The sequence below is a fragment of the Cibotium barometz genome, chromosome 12 (genome assembly GCF_041138505.1).
Source record: "Cibotium barometz isolate CiBa-2024 chromosome 12, ASM4113850v1, whole genome shotgun sequence".
NCBI lineage: Eukaryota > Viridiplantae > Streptophyta > Polypodiopsida > Cyatheales > Cibotiaceae > Cibotium > Cibotium barometz.
Genome location: NC_141057.1, coordinates 35,059,496 through 35,082,904, shown reverse-complemented (window position 1 = coordinate 35,082,904; position 23,409 = coordinate 35,059,496). Strand labels below are relative to the sequence as shown.

At 45.1% G+C, this 23,409-nt stretch overlaps 1 protein-coding gene across 2 annotated transcripts in view; it reads right to left on the bottom strand.

The window, feature by feature from the left end:
- Nucleotides 1–258: 258 nt before the first annotated feature.
- The window catches only part of EMB2739 (embryo defective 2739), a 48,074-nt gene continuing 24,923 nt past the window's right edge, over nt 259–23,409 (bottom strand). For both annotated transcript variants that reach the window (XM_086806405.1, XM_086806406.1), the window contains exon 4: nt 259–722. The gene's annotated coding sequence lies outside the window, so the exon portion shown is untranslated. The remainder of the gene's footprint in view (nt 723–23,409) is intronic.

Here is a 23,409-nt window from a genome sequence, read left to right as displayed (position 1 = left end):
TAAGTCCTTGAAAACTCACAAACCAACTACAAAATAATCCATGGCCAGCCACGTCGTGAAACACCAAATTTGAACAAGTAATGTTGCCTTGATGTAGCCAAAACTGTCCTCCGCCAACACAATCGTGATTAAGGCAGAAAACACCCTTCTTTCCCTCATATCTACCTAGCCTATGCCGCTATGGCGTGTGTTTGTTGCATTGGCCATATATTTGCATCCGCCATTAATCTGTGCACTATACAAGTTAAGTACTCATACATTGTCAATCTACTTGAATTGCATACCTAGCCAACAAAGCAGCTATAAACAGTAAATGGAGCACGTTTGACCCAGCCTTTTCTGTTAAGAAAGTCATCTTCCCTCTCAAAGCTGGGAAGACATACAGTCCATGTGTTTTGGACCACAAATATAGAAAGTTCCCACACTGAAAATAGCAGTATAAGCAGGAGGCCCCCATTCCTTGATTCCTACATCACCTAGGCAACCAAAAAGATAAGGCTTTCAAAGAAATTTCTGTGTTATGCTGGGACTGTAATCCTACAGATGGTCTGTCAATGCATGAATCCGCTTGCAATTTACATGGCAACCAACTGCCTTTGTTAGTGTACATAAGGTAACAATATATAAACTTTGATGCTCTGCTTCTTGACTGTATCTCTGCTGACCGAAAACGGTTGCAGGAGTACGGCTCCCTCCTCTCCTGTCGTATGCAAGGACCAATCCTATCAAACCAGACAAGCTTTCAAATTAGGCAATGGAGAAGGGAAGGACACAGTTTGTTGACAAATAATATTTACCAATTTAGATAGAGAAAATTAGCCTAAACCAGCTGGCCTTAACTTGGAGTATGCTCACTAAGAATGGCACGGCACCACCCATTAGCAACAGAAAAGATTCTGCCAGCACCAAGGAACAGCAGACAGCTAAATAGTACTCCATCTTTCTAAGCCCAGAAGCTCATGCTTTCTGTGTGTTTTTTCTTTTAATTTTTTGCTTGGTTAGTGTACTGTGCAGGTTTGTACTGTGCAGGTGTATATAAGATGGAAGATGTTATATACACATCTTCATGGAAGATGATCAGAGCCCTCACCATCGGGGCACCTCTTCTGACTCTTAAGCTTTGAGGCCATAAGTGGAACGCACAATGAAAGATCAGAAGAAAAACAACACACACAAAGATCAGAAGAAAAACAACAGGATTTTGTTAGGCTTACCCAAATGAGAAATCTAAAGAAGTGAGAGGCACAATAAGCTGTTCCTTGAGGCATACGAAAAACAGTGATACATGTTCCATTGACTTGGCCAAGTCTTCTTGTATCTCAAGGACTCGTGTTCAATGTACATAAATTTCTACAAGAAACAGAGGGTAAAGCAACTTTTAATAACGTCCCTGATGTTCAAGGAGTTCATGAGACATTGTAAACTCTTCAAAGCTTGGGGGTTGCTTGCTCGCATAAAAGGAAGGGAGGGAGAGGAGATTAGAGACATGTAAACATCATTTATATGGAGTCTAAGACATGGGAGAAGGTCTCCATGGAAGCTTGCTAAGAAAGACATGATTAGTATTGCTCCCCAAAAGGTATATAAGATCATAAAGGTCATAAAAGGTAAAAAAGTGTACAAAAGCCTAGACCAAAGGTCACTTCTATAGTGCCTGGCATTTCACACTAGCTAATAGTATGCCATGCCCAAATTTATTGCCAAGGGACCCAAGGTCCATGTGCCTTGGCCCAAACCCATACATGTGCATGTGCATATAAAATTGCTTCATTACAAACCATCCCCTCCTACAATGATTTCGTCCTCGAAAATGAAGGGTGGTCGTGCACAAAAAGAGATGTGCAAAGGCTATATACAAAGGCCAAAAATTACATCTATGACAAAAATGTCGATGTCGTCGCCAAGGAGTATGATCCCTCCCATATCAAATGGAAAGGAATAACACCAATGATGAGGCTAAAAATGCCATCCTCCCGGATCGGATGTGAAACCAAGGAGTCGCCTGATCATAACTATAGATCTCATGCCACCTAGATTAAAAGGGTAAGTCGTATCACTCCCAGTCATGAGTGTGTGATGGCCACCTAGATCGAATGGTGATTGAACCATAGATATCTCCACATTAAAAAACTTCAGAGGAATAGCCCAACACATGTAACACCAGAACCTCAAGCCAATGCTCCTCATGGTCCATCATATGCTCATGGGTATCCTATGGAGTATCTCTAATCTCGTGTGCAATGGATGAATCACTAACCGAATACTCAAGATCCTCCAATCGGCCCTCACTATGATCTAATGCATCAATATGATCTCTAGAGAAGTAGGTAGCATTACTAGGCGTATCACCCATGAAAGACCATCATGATCATCATCTGTCATGTTGCCATGTGCATCACCAATACCAAAATCATGATCATGCATCATCCAACCATCTAGAAACTCCACATTGCTCATACCCGTGGTAAATGTGTATGGCAAAGTCATCCACGTCCTAGCAATTACAAGACACCTCCATGTCCAATGAAAGGAAGAGAGGTCAAGGAGACTTGTTTACATGGAGTCTAGAGACATGTAGACATGTTTACATAGAGTCTAAGAGGTCTCCATGGAAGCTTGCTAAGCAAGACATGATTAGTATTGATCCCCAAAAGGTATCAAAAAGCGAAACAGATCATAAAGGTCATAAAAGGTAAAAAGGTGTATAGTAGCCTAGACTAAGGTCACTTATATATTTCTAGCCACTTCACAATAGCTAATAGTATGCCCATGCCCAAATCTATGCCCAAGGGACCCAAGGTCCATGTGCGTAGGCCCAAACCCATACATGTGCGTGTGCATATAAAATTGCTTCATTACATCACAGACAATCTACAATCCACATACGTGGAAGTCCCTATTGGCCTTGATACTTCGCATTACAAGAACTACCTATGTCACAGTGAGTCCCCTGCCCCCCTACCTATGTCACACTGAGTCCTATGTCACAGAGCGAAGGGAGGTCAGTGAGATTGTGCATGTGAACTTGCCTGCTCCTAGGTTGTGGTTTGTTTGCACATAGTAAGTATCCCTCAAACACTAGGTTTATTTTAGTTGAAGCATGTTGTGGATTAATATACTTTCAGGTCCACATTATTATAAAATGGGCCGGACACTGTATAATATAGGGTGCGCCATCTTTAAGTGGGTGTGAAGGCAGCCCCTGTCATTTGGCACCCCAGCCCAAGGGCCAACATGTGTGTGTGACAGGTGCATGGGCCTGCCAACCACCCTCTCCCCTCTCTTATCTATTTGATGCACCCATCTTCCCCCTCTCTGTGCACCGACTGGCACCCCTGCAACTGTGCGCCAGAAGCCCCCAGGCCGCCCACAGCTCCCATCTCCACCATCAGAGAACTGCCTTAGCAACTCTCTTCATCGCTATATATGCATTCCGGTAGCCACCTCGCAGTGATGCCCTGTGATTGCATGCTGCATCATTGGTCTACTTCTGCCCAACAGAGCTCCCAATGCCACACAGTGCAGCCCTGCAATGCCGAGCGCCGCCATCAGCAGTGCCGCCGTCTGAGCCCTGTTTCGGCAGCACCACTCAGCTCCACACTGCTGCACCTTGATACACCACCAACTACTACTTCTGAAGCGCCTGTACCGCCAGCCGCTGCCCTCACAACCCCCAGTGATTCCAGCTGCCGCCGCTACAGTGCCCCCCCTAACCTCTATCCCAGCAGTTGGGCTGTGGCTTTTGATGCTCCACCTTGAAGCTGCCTTGGACCATCATACAGGGCCACCCTTGTATGCATCTGTAGACAAATTTTGAGTACAGATTGGGAGTTTTCTGGCTGCTCTACTAGCTTGTATCTATGTTCCAGATTGGTAGACCTCTAAGGACGTGAAGAGAGGTGTATCCCAAATTGCCACCCGTGGCCCCTGAAGACAGCTTTGGAGAGAATCTGCTGCTGAACCATCCCAACACAAGGAGGCCTGTGGACGTGGTCCTCCAGGTCAGCATTGACCTAGCACTGTTCACTAGATGCCAGAGCAAAGACCCTTCTACAGAAGGCTGTGTGGGACACCACTTCAGGCACAACACAGTTTGTGGGAGCTAGTAAAAGGAATGAGAACCCTTGAGTCTATCAGGAGTTCTTGAAGTTGGAACGTCGTATTTTATTTGATCTAGAGACCAGTTTCACACCCTCACGCTTAAACTTGAGTACCTCCTTGGATAATAAAGATATCTTATGGGATGGAGCAGGAGGAAAAAGAGAGGGAGGGGGGGATAATTCCAGCCTTAGTGTGGTATTAGCCATTATGCTCATCATTTTATTTGATTATATGCTCTTGTTCATGTCCGTCTTAAAGGATATTTAAAGGTGCATGTTTGTTTGTGGTCATTCAACTGATCATGTGGACGCCACGCCACCCGAACAAGTACAAGAGCGGTGTCCAGTAGAGCATGAGGTCGGAGATAGAGATTCTGCATGAGCAACTCCAGGCAAGGGAAGTTCAACTAAAATCTCTTCATGACAATCCTGAGCTTCAAAGGGTACTCGAATCTCAGAATATCTCTTATTCCCATGGTGAAAAGTTCATAGAATTTGCTGAGGAAAAGGTCAAGGCAAAAGAGCTACCTTTGTCTTTGCTCATAAAGACGGGATATTAACGCCAACAAAGAAGTCTTGGACAGAGTTCAAGGAAAGTTCTACACTCAGTTCCTCCTAGCTTTGAGAAGAATATTGGAAAGGAATGGGCCTGGCTCTCTCAGAAAGAGGGCTAAAATGAGGAACCCTATGGCCAAGGCCAACTACCTTACGGTAGTCTCATTCATGACCATTAGTGAAGATGAGCAGAAACGCAAGTTTGAGGCTGGATTGGAGGTGTACCCGAACCAATCTATTCAGCAGTTGACAAACTCTGGCCCCTCTGCGAAGAAGTTGCATGTCAAATGCGTGCAAGCACGCACTGATGCAAGCTTGCACAAGGGCAAGAATGAGCCTGTTTTTCAGCACAGGAAAGGTGGACAGCCACCGTTGACGAAGTCCCATGATGGTAAAATACTTCCAAAAGAAAAAAGTGGAAGAAGAACAAGCCTGAGGATCTCTCCATTGCCCAAGAGGAAGCATATTTCAAAGAAGGGAAATGCTTTAAATGCGGTAGCAAAGACCACATGTTCTCCCAATATATTGAAAGGAAAGAACATTATACAATGCAACAAAGCAAAGGGAAGGGAAGGCTCATATGAATGTAATTCCCAATATGCAAGGAAAGACAGAACACGCCCCACGGGAGCAAAGGGTATGCAAAGCATGGGGAGAGATGAAGGATTGCTTGCATTGTTTAGGTTTGATGATTAATCTACTGTGAACCTCATCTCCACCCAGTCAATTCCACCTTGGGTTTGGAAACATCTGATATGGAAATTTGACATAACTGCATGCTCAGCTTTGTGGACAAAGATGTGAAGGTCACACCTGTGCTTGGGAAGGTTCGCATTCATATCCAAGCCTATCAAGATCATGAAAACTTTTTCATTGCACCATTGCAGCGATGTGATGTATTAATTGGAATGCATTGGCATACTCGCTTGGATCCGCAAGACTTACAAAACCAAGAAAAATACCATCTGTAGAGGCTGAAAGCATGTGATCGATCCTAGCACTCACGAGGATACTATTTCCATTGTAAGTCACATTCAGATTAATAAAGCAATAAAGAAATCGCTTCGTGCATACTTCGTTTTTGTCCATAATAATGTTGAGCACCAAAATGTGCATGTTAATTCTTTTTTTTTCTTTTTTTTCAGAAAGAGACTTCTATTAAGTATGAGAAAAACATACAACAATCACAGCTATAAGCCGAAAAAATAGAATAGAATCACCCCAATATGTAAGGTGATTTCAACCACTGAGGAGCATCATGATGCCATGTAAGACCTATGGTACTAGAGGAAAAGAAGATGCCATGGTCCCATTCCCGCATAAATATCACACGCTTCGCCTGCGCAGAACGAGAGGGCCCCTGAATGCGAGCCCAAGTAGCCATAAGAGTGTGGATGATATCACCCCATATAGTACTAATGCACTGAGACCCAAAAATCTGGACACCCTCAATAGCCTCCGTGCATCTAGCTCTCCACTGTAATACTGGCAATAATCTCCCAACTGGTGTCAATCCTCTGTCTAGGGGGTGTATAATCAGAGTGAGGAACATCCTGCAATAAACCATGCTAGGCAATACCTCTACGAATGAAAAAAAACAAAATCTGTACCACTACCCTCATAAAAAAGTTGCGGACCAGACTAGGAGAGCCAAGCAACTGCCCCCCAAGTCACATGCATGGCTCGGCCACACAATTTGCCCATAAGTTGGGCTACAGGACCCCAAATCTGCTGTGCAATGCTGCACCCCCATAGACAATGTTGTACGGACTCAGAATCTGCCGCACATCTAGGACAGGAAGGTGCTACACCGAAAACTGATCTCCACTGATTGGTGGGGAGACCACCATGTAAGAATAACCAAAAGAAATGAGAGATCTGGCTCCTTCTGTATGAGTGACAGTCTATGCTAATATCTGCGCTGTATCACTGGAGAAATATCATAGCTCTCCCAATGAGGCCTGAGAGTAGGGATCCTATGCATCTGTCGAGTAAGGAGAAGCCTGGCATTCCGAACAGTGAAACTAAAAAAAGGAAGGCTTTTCAAAGGATCGAAGGCATCAATCCACTCCCACTCTCCTGGATCCCACTGAAGATATCTGAGAGGACTGCCACCATATAGCCACAAACACCAAGAGCCATGAGTCACTATCTGAGGAGAAGGGTCAATGAACCACTGCTTCCCCGAGCGACCAACAATCCTCACTGGACTAAGCCTAGTGTTTGGTATGATCTCCTCCATACTACTTCTCCTCAATCTCCCACCAGGCATGATAGAATACATGAGGAAATCTGTATCCTCCTGGCGATACTCATAAGTACCGGAGCAAACTGTTGTGCAAGAGAAATATCAATCCCAACTTGGCATCCCAAATATCTAGCAATACATCCTCTGTTGATTCAAGTAAAACCAAGCTCTGCACCCCAATCAACTCTCGGTGAATCACTAACTCAAAAACCAATAGATTTGTGCCAATTAATGAGTGCCCCTGTTGCCAAACAGAACTCCTCTAGTGCTACCCGGAAGGAACATAAGCATATATGTGAAGCCTCCAAAAACAGGGCTGTGTCATCAGCTAACTCAGAGTCAACCAACTCCTCATGACTACGAAGAGGCAACCTCAATCCTGAAATACCAGCAGTGGAGCAGAGAAAGATGCTCATGGCCTCTGCAACTATGATATATAATAAAGGGGCTAATGGGCAGCCCTGTCGTACTGAGCAAGAAATCTGAAACCGCTCTCCTCTATCACCGCAAGCAAGAACTCTACTGTGGGCATCACAATACATGCATGAAACTCCCTTGATCCATCTCTGAGAGAAGCCCATATGACTAAGAGTACCCTCAAGAAAGTCCCAATTCACTCTATCATAGGCCTTCTCAAAATCCAAGAGCAGAATGGCTAAGGGCTGATTGCTTGCTTTAGCCCATTCGTATTTTCTTACTCAAACTAAGTTGTCAGAGAAGCATATGAGGATGGCCAATTTCCTCTCTATGTTTCATTTTCAGATCTTGCACACCCCAGGAAAGAAGAATGTAGTGGCCGATGCATTGTCACGAAAGCCATATGTAGCAGCTATCTCGGTTGCCTCTCATGGGGACTTGTCTACCATGCGTAATTTGTATCATACGGATGCTGATTTTGCCACTATTTGGGCTGATTTGATGGCTGGTCATGCACATGCCTCATATGTGATCAAAGAGGGTTATCTCATGAAAGATAATTGCCGCCTATGTGTGGTGTCTGACATGAGGCAAAAGGTTTTGGATGAGTGCCATGCTCCTCCATATGCTGGTCATAGAGGCATAATGCCTACTACGCACATGATTGAGCAGTATTTCTTTTGGCCAGGTATGCGGAAGGACATAGAGGCACATGTACGTGCATATATCACCTATCAAAAGGTCAAATTTGATAGGCAAAAGGCACCAGGTTTGCTTCAGCCATTGCCTATTTCCACGCAGCCATGGGAAAGTATTACAATGGATTTCATTATGGACTTGCCACGTACCCAACAAGGTAATGATGCAATTTGGACAATTGTGGACAGGTTTAGCAAGCAAGCTCATTTCTTGCCGGTCAAAAAGACCATCAAAGCTGAGCATATGGTTAAAATATATCTTGCACAAGTGTTCAAACATCATGGAATGCCGAAGTCCATTGTGGGGGATAGAGATCCCAGGACTACAAGTCTCTTTTGGCGGGCCTTATTTGATAATATGGGCACCAAATTGGACTTCTCATCAGCTTATCACCCTCAAATGGATGGGCAAAGTGAGGCTGCAAATTCAGCCGTGTTGGATCTCTTGAAATGTTATGTGGCGGATCAGAAGTCTTCTTGGGAGAAGTACTTACCGCTTGTGGAATTTGCATACAACAACACGGTGCATGCATCTACGGGAAAGGCCCTGTTTGAGATTGTTTATGGTAAGGTGGTTTTGCCACCCATCCTTCGCACAAAGGATGAGATATTTGCAGCTGATGAGTATGTAAGAGACTTGGATATTGCTTTTGCTTAGGTGCGGACAGCCATTGCAAGGTCAGAAGACAAGCATAAAAAGGCTGTCGACAAGCATAGAAGGCAATTGGATGTTAAAGAGAATGATTGGGTATTGCTGAAATTTAAGAAAGCAAGACTTGCAAAGAGGCCAGGCAAAGAGGGTGCATATCCTAAGCTTGCAACCAGGTTCTATGGACCTTTTCGAGTGATCGAGAAGATCAATGAAGTGGCTTTCAGATTGGCATTACCTAGTCATTGGCACATACACAATGCTTTTCATGTGAGTCTCCTTCGCAAGTATGTAGGACCGGAGCCCAGTGAAATGGTCATTGAGGATCCACCAGAAGTGGATGAGCTTGAGATCTTGCAGCCAGAGCAGATTGTGTATCACAAGGAACGCAAGCTTGCTGCAGGCAAAGTTGTGAGGCGTTACCTTGTGAAGTTTAAGAACTATCTTCCCATTGATGCTAAATGGGTAGATGAAGAGTTCTTCAAAGATTGCCCGCATGTGCTTCAGACATAATTGGATGCATTTCACTTGCGGACAACTGTTTAGAAGCGGGGGGGAATGTCACCATTTGGCCACCCAAATGGTTCACTCTTGCTTTCACACTATGTACATATTGGATTCGTGTCCATGGCTTATGGAATATGCCTATGCAGGTGATTGACACGTGTCATGCTGTATAGTTGGATATGATATTCCGCTGGGACTTGATGTTATCATGCCCGGAATATAGGGAGGACTTGGCTTTCTGCTGGGACTTGTGCCTTTGTGTACATGCCCGGAAACGCCTGGAGGACTTGGCTTTCCGCTGGGACTTGTGCCTTTGTGTACATGCCCGGAAACGCCTGGAGGATTGGCTTTCCACTGGGTCTGGTATTGCATATACTTGCCTGGAAACGCCTCGTCTTATATGGTTTCATGAACGGAAATTGCTCATGCCAATGCTGCATTGCATAGCATCTTTATGTGCTTGCCTGCAAATGAAATTGCATGCTGTTTTCATGCCTGCATGACCTATGTGTAGTTCCGGGCTAGGAGACGCCCGCCCGTGAACCGTGCGTGTGAAACTGTTTGCTGACATGGTTGTGTGGCATGTGAACAGGTGGTAAGTATTACCCAATCTAGGCTCAAATAGCCCTTAGGACTTAGCCAATATTTATAAGTGAGTGCGTTCCCATTTCATTAAAGTTTGGGCGCCCAAAAGTCACTTATAAATTATGACCGCTTCCAAGTTCACACTCACTGAAGTCCCGAGGCGGACAAGACTCAATGTCCAGGACCTGATCCTCCCCTTTTACTCATAATGGGCATCTCCCCATGTCCCTTCACCTGATTGGACCCCAATTCACTTACTTATTAAGAGAAATTCGTGTTTTCTCTCCATGAGGATTTCTGGAGGCTGAAAACTCTGTTTTTCCACCATTTCTCTCCATTTCCAAGCTCTCCATAGCCATACCCAACTTGCTAGGGTGTTTTCAAAGCTTCCAAGAGTGTTTCCAAGTGCTAATCACTCTCCTCCTCACTCCCAATGACTGAAATTCAGCAAAACAGCTCTCATTTTTTATATAATTTCTGGTCTTTTTGCTGAAAACCCTAATTTCAGCCTTCCTTTCTCAAGTTGAACCATAGGGGAAGCTTTCCCAGGGTTCCCTTCATCCTCTTGAAGACTTTTGTCGCGAAGGATTGCGGCAAATCGAAGATATCCACACTTCTAAAGCTTCCAATGCGAAGGCTTCCGCTTGCAACAACTTCTATGAAGACTGGTAAGCTAATTGGACAATGTGTTGTCATTACTTACTCAGTAGAAGGGCAGGACTCCTTGTTTAGCCGCCCTGTGTAGTATTTCTCTTGTCCTATGTGCTCTTGAAGATGTTGCTACCTTGCTTGGTAGAACATAGAGCCAATGGTAGAGAATATGGGCACTGAAGTCGGGCCGGGCATCAAGGCAGCTCCTTGGTGATCTACATCGACATACCATTGTTTTCTAAATGCTGAATTTCATATGCATTGGCATGGAGGATTTGGCAATGGATGCCCGTGAAGCTATGTATTGAATTTCTCCAATAGTAATACAATTTACTCAAGGGAGGGGTCGGCCGTTCCGGCTCATTGTGTGTCTCTTGTCAATTCTGCAATTTACTTCTTGTATTTGAGCAAGTGTCCTTCAAATCTTAGTGTATTTACGTGTATTGATTAGCATTGTGTTCAACCAAGTTGCAGTACCAGCCCTTGTACTGGCTGTACTAGCTTTAGTACTTGCTGTACCACCCATTCTACCGGCTGCATCAACTTATGTACTTGTTATACTTGCTATACTTGCTATACCAGCCACCGTACCGGCTGTACCAGCCACTATACCTACTGTACTGGCTGAATGGATAGTTGTACTTGCTGTACCCTCTTTATTGCATGAAGACCTGTGGTTTTTGGGGAAGAATCAGTACCCACACGGAGGTATATGGATTATATTGTTGGCTCAGCATTTCTACAGCCTATGTTCCGGCTTAGTTGCCTCGTGTTGGGCTGTGTTATGGCATTTGTATATGGATAATCCGGCATCTCCCGTGGGGAGAGTAAGGCCCTCAAAGCTTGTACATGATATTATTCTCCTTGGGTAATAAAATACTCCAAGGGGGGGTGTCGGCCCATTCCGGCCTCTATGTGGTGTCACACGTGCAAGCTCCATTTTCAGCATTTGTGGATGTTTTGTCCAGCTTTATGTTTTATGCAAAGTGATGATGGATATGTGTTAAGGCTGTGGCCATGTTTAAATGTTTTAATATGCATTGATGGTATCAACAAGTGTGTCAAAGGACCTAGTCTCCCGGGCACCCGCCGCGAGTTTCAATCTCTATGAAGATCCACCGTATCTCAGGTGCCCAAGTGCCCCCTGCTGGGGGAGCTCTAGCCTGCAGCAACTGCTGCAATAGAAGCTCCTTTCAAGGCTCAGCGCTTGGAAGCAGCCCCCGAACAATAAGCTTCCCCAACAAGGCTCTACTCTGATCAGCTGGATCTATAATGCCCTTAGCCAGAGCAGATTGTGTTTCACAAGGAGAGAAGGCTTCCAGCTAGAAAGCTTTAAATCAGCCCCGAGAAGGTAATGTTTCCATATAGTAAGTGCATGAATTACAGCCAAGAGCTCTTTCTCATAAATGCCAAGAGATAGCTCTGCATCATGCAATCTACGACTCTCATAAGCCACGGCATGTCCCTCTTGATTAAAGACAGTCCCTATGCAATTTCCAGATGTATCACATTCCACACAAAAAGGCTTTTGCAAATCCGGAACAATCAACACTAGACCATGAGTAGTTGCATCTTTCAATTTGAGGAATGCATCTCTCTCTACATTAGTCCATTTGAACACGGCCTTCTTCTTTGTCAAATCATGCAAAGGAGAAGCAATCCATGCAAAGTGCCGAATGAACCTGCGGTAGTAAGAGCATAATCCAAGAAAACTGCGGATCTCATGCACCGAACTCAATTCGGGCCAATTCCGGATTACATCAATCTTTACAGGATCCATTCGCACTCCATCTTTGGACACAATATGCCCAAGATAATGTATCTCCGACAAGAAGAACTCACTCTTCTTTGCATTTATGAAGAGTTTATGCTTATGGAGCTCTTCAAAAACAATAGCCAAATGAGCTTTATGCTCTTCTTCGGTCTTTGAGAAGACTAGGATGTCATCAAAGAAGACAGCTGTAAATTTCCTGTACCCACGGAATATGCGATCCATCATTCTATTGAATGTAGCCGAGGCATTTGTAAGACCAAAAGGCATAACAAGATACTCATAAAGCCCAAATGCTGTCCTGAAAGCAGTTTTGTGTACATCCTCAGGCACTACACGCACTTGATGATATCCACTCTTGAGCTCAATTCGGCTAAAGCATGCCGATCCATCCAACTTGTCAAGGATGTCGTCTATGCGTGGAATCGGAAACCTATTCTTGATGGTAAGCTTATTCAAAGCTCTATAATCCACACACATACGAAAGGATCCATCCTTCTTTTGAACCAAGAGAACGGGTGAACAATATGGGGAAGAGCTTGGCTGAACCAAACCCTTCTCAAGAAGCTCATTCACTTGCTTCATGATCTCCTCTTTTTGGGATGCACTTACACGATAGGCTGGCCTATTAGGTGGTGAGCTACCCGGTACAAGATCAATGCGATGATCTTCCGGTCGTACAGGTGGTAACTCATTTGGTAACTCATCAACAAAACAATCATTGTGCTCTTGCAAAAATTTCAGTCTATCATTACTAAGAGTGTTTATATATACATTATTTTTCTCAACATGATCTCGTATAAAAATCAAGTACGCAAAAACACACTTTTTCATTACTTTCTTAATTTGTACATGAGATACAAGGGGAATGGTATCACCCTCTTCACCAGCATCAATTACATGTTCTCGACCTTTATGCATGAAGGTGATCCTGTTAGTCTTGTAGGCCTTGCACGGATCAATACGTGTATGCCAAGGCTTTCCAAGCAATACATCACAGCCATTCAAAGGCGCCACAAGAAAATCCTCATGATCCACATAGCCTTGAATGTGTATGCACAACTTGCCAAAAATAGGCATGACCTGCACTTCTCTACCAACAAAGGCAGCCCCTGCTTCAATTTGAGGACCCATGTCCTCCACTTCAATACCCAAAGCAGCTGCCATCTGAGTGGATATGAAATTCTCCGATGCACAATCATCAAACATGAACAAAGCGGGTTGATCTTTGAGCTGTCCCCAAGCTTTACATACAACCCTATCTTTGCTATCATGTGAAGTGTTGCCCTGCACATCCGGAACCATATGCACATTAGGCTTCGGTACATTAGCATTTTCAGCTTTGTTCTTCTTATTTGGACATGCTCTTGCCATGTGCTCAGTGCTGCCACAAGTAAAGCATTTGCCTTCACGCATATATTGCTCCTTCTTCTCAACACTAAGACCAAAGTTTGCCGGCTTATAAGGGCGCTTTTTAGCAAACTTATTTTCAGCTTTTGGACCTGATTTGGCTTGGTTTTGATCCCTTTTAGGTGGCTGTCCATCATTTTGCAAGTTTTGGACAGCCCACTCTTTGCCTTTAAATGAGGGTTTAGCCTTATTGGATCGACTCAATTTGAGTTCCAATTGCTTGGTGGCGGTGGCGGCTGCGATTAATTGGTGTAAGGTATGACCAGGATACATTTGTAATCCCGCTTTGTACACGGGTTGCAATCCCGATTGAAACCTTCTCTTCCTTTCCGCCTCGGTGACATGCATAAATGGAGACACCTCCAAGAGCACTTTCCAAAACTTTTGTACATATGCATATACCGATTCCCCCTCATTTTGCTTTACCCAATCCCACTTCATTGTTATCTCATTCAATGCATTGGGAGGCAAGAATTGAGCATAGAACCTCTCCTTGAACTCTTCCCATGATCTAACAGGATTCGGTGAGAGCTTCTCCGTGAGCCACCAATGGGCAGAAGTGCCTTTCATGAACATGCTTACACGCCGGATCATGGATTTCTGAGTGAAATCCTCATCTCACTGAAAGCAATATCAAACTGGGCAATAAAAGCAAGTGCCTTTGATGCATCATATTCTCCATGATATGTGTCAAACTTCACAGATTTGTCTCCGGCTTTGAAGTCACGAGACTTTGATGCATCTCAACATGTTTTCCCCCATGTTTGTCCATTGGGACAGCTCCTGTGACTGGCATCATTTTTGGACCAAAAGGTGATGCATAAGGCATAGATACATGTGCCCTGTAAGCATGAGGCATGGCTGGCCCCTCAACATGCATTGATACATTTTCAGCCATAGCTTCTCCCTCACGAGCACACTCGAAGGCATGAGTGGCATGAGAGATACGCGGAATACTTACACCAACAGAAAATTGCAGCCCATGTTGCATGTATTGTGCATGTACATTTTCAGCCGGCAATGGCATTTGACATACATTTTGACCACTGCCATAAACATTGTATCTTTCACGGGCTACATGAGGTATTCCTGCATGGCGTGAAGTCACTGATTGTTCCTCTCCCATCGCATGGAGATTTATCCTTTTAGACATAAGTTCTTGTTCGGGCACTTGTGGGGATTCCAAGACATGTGGGATGGTTGCCTTTTCTGCATAGGCATCCTCGGTATGAGCCAAGTATGCACGTGCTGCATCCCTCGGTTCCATGTGCAACTCTTGAGCAATCATTGCCATTGCATGATCCATATAAGATTCAGCTTTCTTGGCCTTCAAACAATCATGTACCAATGGGTCCTCGCGGCGATAGAGATTCAATTCTTCTTGTTGTGCATGGAGAAGAGCCTGCATACGAGTAAGTTCAGCCCTCAAGACTATGGACTCTTCTTCTTGCATCTTTTCTTTGCCACGGGACGGCTGTCCCACATATTCATGTTCCCTATTGTGCACCACATGAGTTTGCTCATCCTGTAAAGCATTGGAGGCATGCATTTCATTGTCCCTGCCTCTTGTATTAGCATCTCCAACATTCATTGTATGGCTGTCCATAATGTTCTAAGTGTAGAGATAGCTAGTGTTCACAGTGATCGTCTCTCACGATAGAAGTGAAAGAGAACCGTATGCTCTGATACCAATGCAACTTGGTTGAACACAATGCTAATCAATACACGTAAATACACTAAGATTTGAAGGACACTTGCTCAAATACAAGAAGTAAATTGCAGAATTGACAAGAGACACACAATGAGCCGGAACGGCCGACCCCTCCCTTGAGTAAATTGTATTACTATTGGAGAAATTCAATACATAGCTTCACGGGCATCCATTGCCAAATCCTCCATGCCAATGCATATGAAATTCAGCATTTAGAAAACAATGGTATGTCGATGTAGATCACCAAGGAGCTGCCTTGATGCCCGGCCCGACTTCAGTGCCCATATTCTCTACCATTGGCTCTATGTTCTACCAAGCAAGAGAAATACTACACAGGGCCGCTAAACAAGGAGTCCTGCCCTTCTACTGAGTAAGTAATGACAACACATTGTCCAATTAGCTTACCAGTCTTCATAGAAGTTGTTGCAAGCGGAAGCCTTCGCGTTGGAAGCTTTAGAAGTGTGGATATCTTCGATTTGCCGCAATCCTTCGCGACAAAAGTCTTCAAGAGGATGAAGGGAACCCTGGGAAAGCTTCCCCTATGGTTCAACTTGAGAAAGGAAGGCTGAAATTAGGGTTTTCAGCAAAAAGACCAGAAATTACATCAAAAATGAGAGCTGTTTTGCTGAATTTCAGTCATTGGGAGTGAGGAGGAGAGTGATTAGCACTTGGAAACACTCTTGGAAGCTTTGAAAACACCCTAGCAAGTTGGGTATGGCTATGGAGAGCTTGGAAATGGAGAGAAATGGTGGAAAAACAAAGTTTTCAGCCTCCAAAAATCCTCATGAAGAGAAAACACGAATTTCTCTTAATAAGTGAGTGAATTGGGGTCCAATCAGGTGAAGGGACATGGGGAGATGCCCATTATGAGTAAAAGGGGAGGGTCAGGTCCTGGACATTGAGTCTTGTCCGCCTCGGGACTTCAGTGAGTATGAACTTGGAAGCGGTCATAATTTATAAGTGACTTTTGGGCGCCCAAACTTTAATGAAATGGAAACGCACTCACTTATAAATATTGGCTAAGTCCTAAGGGCTATTTGAGCCTAGATTGGGTAATACTTACCACCTGTTCACATGCCACACAACCATGTCAGCAAACAGTTTCACACGCACGGTTCACGGACGGGCGTCCCCTAGCCCGGAACTACACATATGTCATGCAGGCATGAAAACAGCATGCAATTTCATTTGCAGGCAAGCACATAAAGATGCTATGCAATGCAGCATTGGCATGAGCAATTTCCGTTCATGAAACCATATAAGACCAGGCGTTTCCAGGCAAGTATATGCAATACCAGACCCAGTGGAAAGCCAATCCTCCAGGCGTTTCCGGGCATGTACACAAAGGCACAAGTCCCAGCGGAAAGCCAAGTCCTCCAGGCGTTTCCGGACATGTACACAAAGGCACAAGTCCCAGCAGAAAGCCAAGTCCTCCAGATATTCCGAGCATGATAACATCAAGTCCCAGCGGAATATCATATCCAACTATACAGCATGACACGTGTCAATCACCTGCATAGGCATATTCCATAAGCCATGGACACCAATCCAATATGTACATAGTGTGAAAGCAAGAGTGAACCATTTGGATGGCCAAATGGTGGCAGGTACAGCAGGTACAGTGGCTGGTACAGCCGGTACGGTGGCTGGTACAACAAGTATAGCAAGCACAGAAGTTGGTACAGTCGGTACAATGGGTGGTATAGCAAGTACAGAAGCTGGTGCAGCCAGTACAAGGGCTAGTACAGCTTATACAACGAGTACAAATGGTGGTACAACAAGTACAATGGCTAGAAATCATAATAAATGATTAAATACCCTTGCCTTCAGTATTTCTTCGCGCGATGGAAGCCTCCAAAACAGTCCCCAACAGCCGGTATTCTTCATGGGCAGCCTTCGAGTGAGAGAGAAAGAGAGTAGCCATCATTAGGGCAACCTGTAACGGTAGTAGAGGCTAGTGTGGAGCAAGAGAGCCTCCATTAATGAAGAGAGAGGGCTCCAATTTATAGATTTGGTCCTCCCATGAGCTAAAATGGCAAGAGAAGGCTACAATGACAAGTGCAGAGCCACACAATAGCTGAAGTGACAAGTGTGAGGCCACTTGTCTCACTTTGATCCACTTTCTAACAAGTGTCAGGCCACTTGTCTCACTTTGGTCCACCTCCTTGCCACCTGTCCCAATCTAAGAGATGGGTCCTTCCATAAACTTTCTCTCTAAAAATATCCCAACTGGTAGACATTCTGTCATAGACACTTTGCCAACTCTTGGTATCTGCTCAATTCCAGATGTAATGACGCGAACAGAATTTCCATCGGAGTCGGACCAAAAATAGCAACTCTCCTAAATTCTAGGAGTGTGGTCCTTTGTATTCTAGGATAATCCCCCATTCCCAAAGCTTGTACATTTTCAAATATTCAAACATCCTGGAGTCCACCAGATCCCTTTCAGACTGGGAAATGTCCAGGTTGGTGACATCCTCCCCAACTTCTTAAAAGTTGTCCGCAACTTTAAGCTTCAAGCCATATATTCAAGATATATTCATGTGCCATCGATTGGGCGAGACGAGACACTCTCAAAAATCCAATATAACTGAAGAATCCATGTCCCAAAGAAATGGATGAGACTAAATAAGTCTCCATAATACCAATATCAAAATCATGTCCCAAGATAAATGGGCAAGACAAAAACAGTCCCATAAGTCCAGATATCATAATCATGCCCCAAGATAAATGGGCGAGACAAATCAGTCCCATAAGTAATCCATGTCCCAAGTAAATGGACGAGACAAAACAGTCCCATAAGTCTGGATATCATAATCCATGTCCCAAGTAAATGGGCGAGACAAAATAAGTCTCCTGCCAACAAGACATCGATCCACATGACCCTTGGCATAGATATAAGTCCCGTCATGTCCACTTTACCACTTGCACTCCGTGTTGGTACTCTGACCACACACCTTGGATGAGAGTGGGCTCAAGTAATAAGATAAAACAATCACTCGCAGGCATAGATAACCTGGTGTTCCATAAGCATTTTTGCTACACATAGTTTATAGGCATTTCGGCCACCAATAGTTTGTAGGCATTTCGGCCACCAACTCACACTACCCTCTCAAGTGCACATGTTCCCTTCCATCTGCTCTCTATTGTTCCACCCACACATGGTAGAAACAATCTTCAAGAGAGCACGTAGGACAAGAGAACACTACACAGGGTATGTTGTGCTTGTCACTACCCTTTGAAGTGCCCATGTTCCCTTCCATCTGCTCTCTATTGTTCCACCCTCACATGGTAGAATCAATCTTCAAGAGAGCACGTAAGACAAGAGAACACGACACAGGGTATGTTGTGCTTGTCACTACCCTTTGAAGTGCCCATGTTCCCTTCCATCTGCTCTCTATTGTTCCACCCTCACATGGTAGAAACAATCTTCAAGAGAGCACGTAGGACAAGAGAACACTACACAGGGTATGTGAATCATGAGTTTCATAAGTCCAATGTATCCCAAATAAAGGGAGCCAAAAAGAATAATCCATCCCAGTAAAAGGGAGCCATAAACATAATCCATAAACCTGAGAATGGCTCCAAATCCCTAGAAAAGAAGTCCAGGAATCCATAGACCTGTATACCATAATCCTTGTATACCATAACTCTTACCACATACTCTGTGCTAACCACACACCTTGGAGTAGAGGTGGACTTTATCCATAAAAGCATCATATCCATGAGATATCCAAAGATTTCTTCTCTATAAACTCGGACAGATTCGTCCATAGAAATTGCTTGTGAAGCCCAATATCTATACAAATCTCGTCCAAGAAAGAAATCTCCATAGATATAATCCATCCCTATAAAGGGAGCCATAAACAATGTTTCCCTGAAAGCATCTCAAGGCAAACAACAACACCTTTCTCCTTGCATAGCTATACAAGGGTTAGTGAACATCAAAAACACTTCATAGTAAATGGCAAAAGCACCGACTTTGCAAACTCAAAGTATACTTAGCTGTTCTTTGCCAGGTTGGTCATGAAGCCAAAAGAAATATCTCCTCACCATATTCTTAAGATATCCCGAGATATATCTCCATATAGCTTGCCTGTAAGCTTGATAATATAATCCACAATATCCATATGGAAAGTGTGCTAAACGTGTGCACATAAAGCCAACTCCATACTTCCAAGATAAATTTTGTGAATTCATAAATCCTTAGATCAACAAGCTGTCTACTAGTAGCTCACGCTCTTGCTTCATAAGCTATGAAGCGGCTAGCCATGCTTAACAGCAATGATGGTAAGTGTGGTCCCCACTTGAGATCTTTTCTCTTCCTTATTGATAGAAGGAAGCCTCCGCTTCCAAGAAAGCCTATGCTCTGATACCAATGAAACTCGCGGCGGGTGCCCGGGGGACTAGGGCCTTTGACACACTTGTTGATACCATCAATGCATATTAAAACATTTAAACATGGCCACAGCCTTAACACATATCCATCATCACTTTGCATAAAACATAAAGCTGGACAAAACATCCATAAATGCTAAAAATGGAGCTTGCACGTGTGACACCGCATAGAGGCCGGAATGGGCCGACCCCCCCCTTGGAGTATTTTATTACCCAAGGAGAATAATATCATGTACAAGCTTTGAGGGCCTTACTCTCCCCACGGGAGATGCCGGATTATCCATATACAAATGCCATAACACAGCCCAACACGAGGCAACCAAGCCGGAGCTATAGAAATACTGAGCCAACAATATAATCCATATACCTCCCTGTGGGTACTGATTCTTCCCCAAAAACCACGGGTCTTCATGCAATAGAGAGGGTACAGCAAGTACAACTCTCCATTCAGCCGGTACAGCAAGTATAGTGGCTGGTACAGCCGGTACGGCAAGTACCGCAAGTATAAAAGTTGGTGCAGCCGGTACAATGGATGGTACATTAAGTACTAAAGCTAGTACAGCAAGTACAGTGGCTGGTATAGCCGGTACGGTGGCTAGTACAGCCAGTTCAGCAAGTACAAAAGCTGGTACAACCGGTACAATGGGTGGTATAGCAAGTACAGAAGCTGGTGCAGCCAGTACAAGGGCTGGTACAGCTTGTACAACAAGTACAAATTCTGGTACAACAAGTACAATGGCTAGAAATCATAATAAATGATTAAATACCCTTGCCTTCAGTATTTCTTCGCGCGATAGAAGCCTCCAAAACAGTCCCCAACAGCCGGTATTCTTCATGGGCAGCCTTCAAGTGAGAGAGAAAGAGAGTAGCCATCATTAGGGCAACCTGTAACGGTGGTAGAGGCTAGTGTGGAGCAAGAGAGCCTCCATTAATGAGGAGAGAGGGCTCCAATTTATAGATTTGGGCCTCCCATGAGCTAAAATGGCAAGAGAAGGCTACAATGACAAGTGGAGAGCCACACAATAGCTGAAGTGACAAGTGTGAGGCCACTTGTCTCACTTTGATCCACTTTCTAACAAGTGTCAGGCCACTTGTCTCACTTTGGTCCACCTCCTTGCCACATGTCCCAATCTAAGAGATGGGTCCTTCCATAAACTTTCTCTCTAAAAATATCCCAACTGGTAGACATTCTATCATAGGCACTTTGCCAACTCTTGGTATCTGCTCAATTCTAGATGCAATGACGCGAACAAAATTTCCATCGGAGTCGGGCCAAAAATAGCAACTCTCCTAAATTCTAGGAGTGTGGTCCTTTGTATTCTAGGATAATCCCCCATTCCCAAAGCTTGTACATTTTCAAATATTTAAACATCCTGGAGTCCACCAAACCCCTTTCAGACTGGGAAATGTCCAGGTTGGTGACAGAGATGAGGAGGACATGCCTCAGTAGAGGATGGGACGACAGATTTGCCTTGAGCATCCTGCGAGCTTGGGAGCTGTTGAGACTGGGGCTTTCTCAGAGACCTCCCACTTGTGATTAGGAGCGGGCCAGACAGCCGCTCATCTAGAGCCCCGCGGTACGCACAGAGCAGGGTCATATGCTGGGTTCTCAGCCTCGTCTAGCCTGGGGACCATTGGCGGCAAGCCCAGCACGCAGTTTTGGAGATTGGCAAGCCTTTTGCAGTCTCCTGGAGGAGATCCAGGCGGAGAGGCTAAGTCACTTCAGAGGGGGGCTGATTATGAGGGATGACATTCAGGAGGCACTCACTGAGGAGTGGTTCGCACCTTTTGAGCCAGCGGCCCCACGGTGGTGGATGGGAGCCTTTACACAGTTGGAGATCCTGATTGCTGTCAGAGCTTGCACTGAGGATGGTAGATGCCTCTACTATGAGATACAGGATGAGGGCAGACTTCAGAGAGTGGAGGCGGAGTCGCCTTTGGTTGCAGAGTGCATCTTTCAGAGGATACGGGTAGTGGCCGCCGCTTCTCGGAAGTGGCATATTGATCCAGACCCTGCAGATGTGGACTCTGATTGGCACATATGGGCATATGCTGCGTGCCCCTTGGCCTGGCTCCAGTGGGACCCTGGCGAGTACGAGTGGCATGATCCTTATGCGTCCCCCGAGGCCACAGAGATCACCTTTTTCCAGTACACTGTTCGGTTGGGGAGGCATATTTTGACTACGAGGAGGATGGTCTCTCCAGCTGCATCACAGCATTGGCGGCTACAGGGACTCTCACAAGAGTTCCTGGAGGATTTTTGGACCAGGCTCTGGGCTAGCCGACAGGCACGCAGGATCTCAACTTTCCAGTGGCTGGTTGCCCACAGGGGCTCTGCAGTTGGCACCTGGCTTGTCTACAGTGGCCTTCCATCGGCCTGCGTCCGATGCGGCCACCCATTGGAGACACAGAGACATTGCCTATGGGACTGTCCACAGGCGCGGCAGATTTGGCTGAGGATGTATGTTGGGGTAAAGGCGTTATGCCCACCCTTATAGTGTGTACAAGCCCATAAGTTATAGCACATAGTACACTTAGTACTTTTAATGTACTAAGTGCACTATGTGTACTAGTGCAATATACATGTGTGATAGGGGAGTCACACACTCATGCCTCATGAGTTGACTTATCCCCACAACTCTCTCTCTCTCTCTCTCTCCCTTGTGCTTCTCTGTGTATGTCTCCCATGAATGAACTCTAACCCTAATTCTGGTTTTCTCCCCATCAACTGGTATCAGAGCCTCGTCTGGCGCAGGCAAGTAGCTTGCAGGTGTGTGTCCAAGCAAACATGGCTGAAGGCCGATATCCTGTACATGTGAGCATTGGTATGCTCAGCGCTGGACTTGGGCGTGAGAAAATCACAGAGCAGATGTGCGCTTGCAGGCAGAGCCGATAGCCTGGAGTAGAAGTGCAAGGAGTAGGCGTGTGCTGTCTGGCTGAGCGTTGAACGCTAGACGCCTGGCCAACTGGAGTAGAAGCGAAGGCTGCTGGGCATAGTCGTCGACTGAGCGGTGAATCACACGTGGGGCGAAGGCTTTAGTCGACCGCTGGTTACCGAGCGAAAACGCAGCGCCTGGCCATTAGCGAAGGGAGCGACCCGGCGAGCGGCAGCGTGTTAGTCACCGGCGCCACACAATTGTGAACAGAGCGGCAAAGACCAGTCGATACGTTTCTTCTCATCAGCGCACTATATCAAGTTCTGCCATGCAATGGAGATGGTGAGAGTTGCGCCTGTGCGTGCTGCTGTCCAAGGTCTGGGGTGGTGCTTCACCGGGAATGAGCACTCCAGATACTATGGAACCTTTCGACAGCACTGCTGAGGAGGCTATGCATACTAGAGCGGCTGTTAGCAGAGGTGAAAATCGACGCCTCCTTTTCTGCAGCAGCATCATCATAACCCCCCTCTTTTCCTGCAACAACAAAAATTTAGCCTGCAAATTGCAACAGAAATCAGAAATCAGAGGTATTTTGCATCAATTTTGGATTTTCCTTGTCAATTCAATCAATTGAGCAGGTTCAGGTGCTGAATTGCTCAATTTTTGAGCAAAATTGGCAAAATTGGGTGACATTGGTCACAATCAAGATCAATTTGCAGGAAATTGGTCAAATCAAGATCAATTTGCAGGAAATTGGATGTCGAAATTTGGGGCTTTTGATGTAATTGTGCAATTAAGCACTCATACATGCTGTATGATGTGAAAAATCGCAC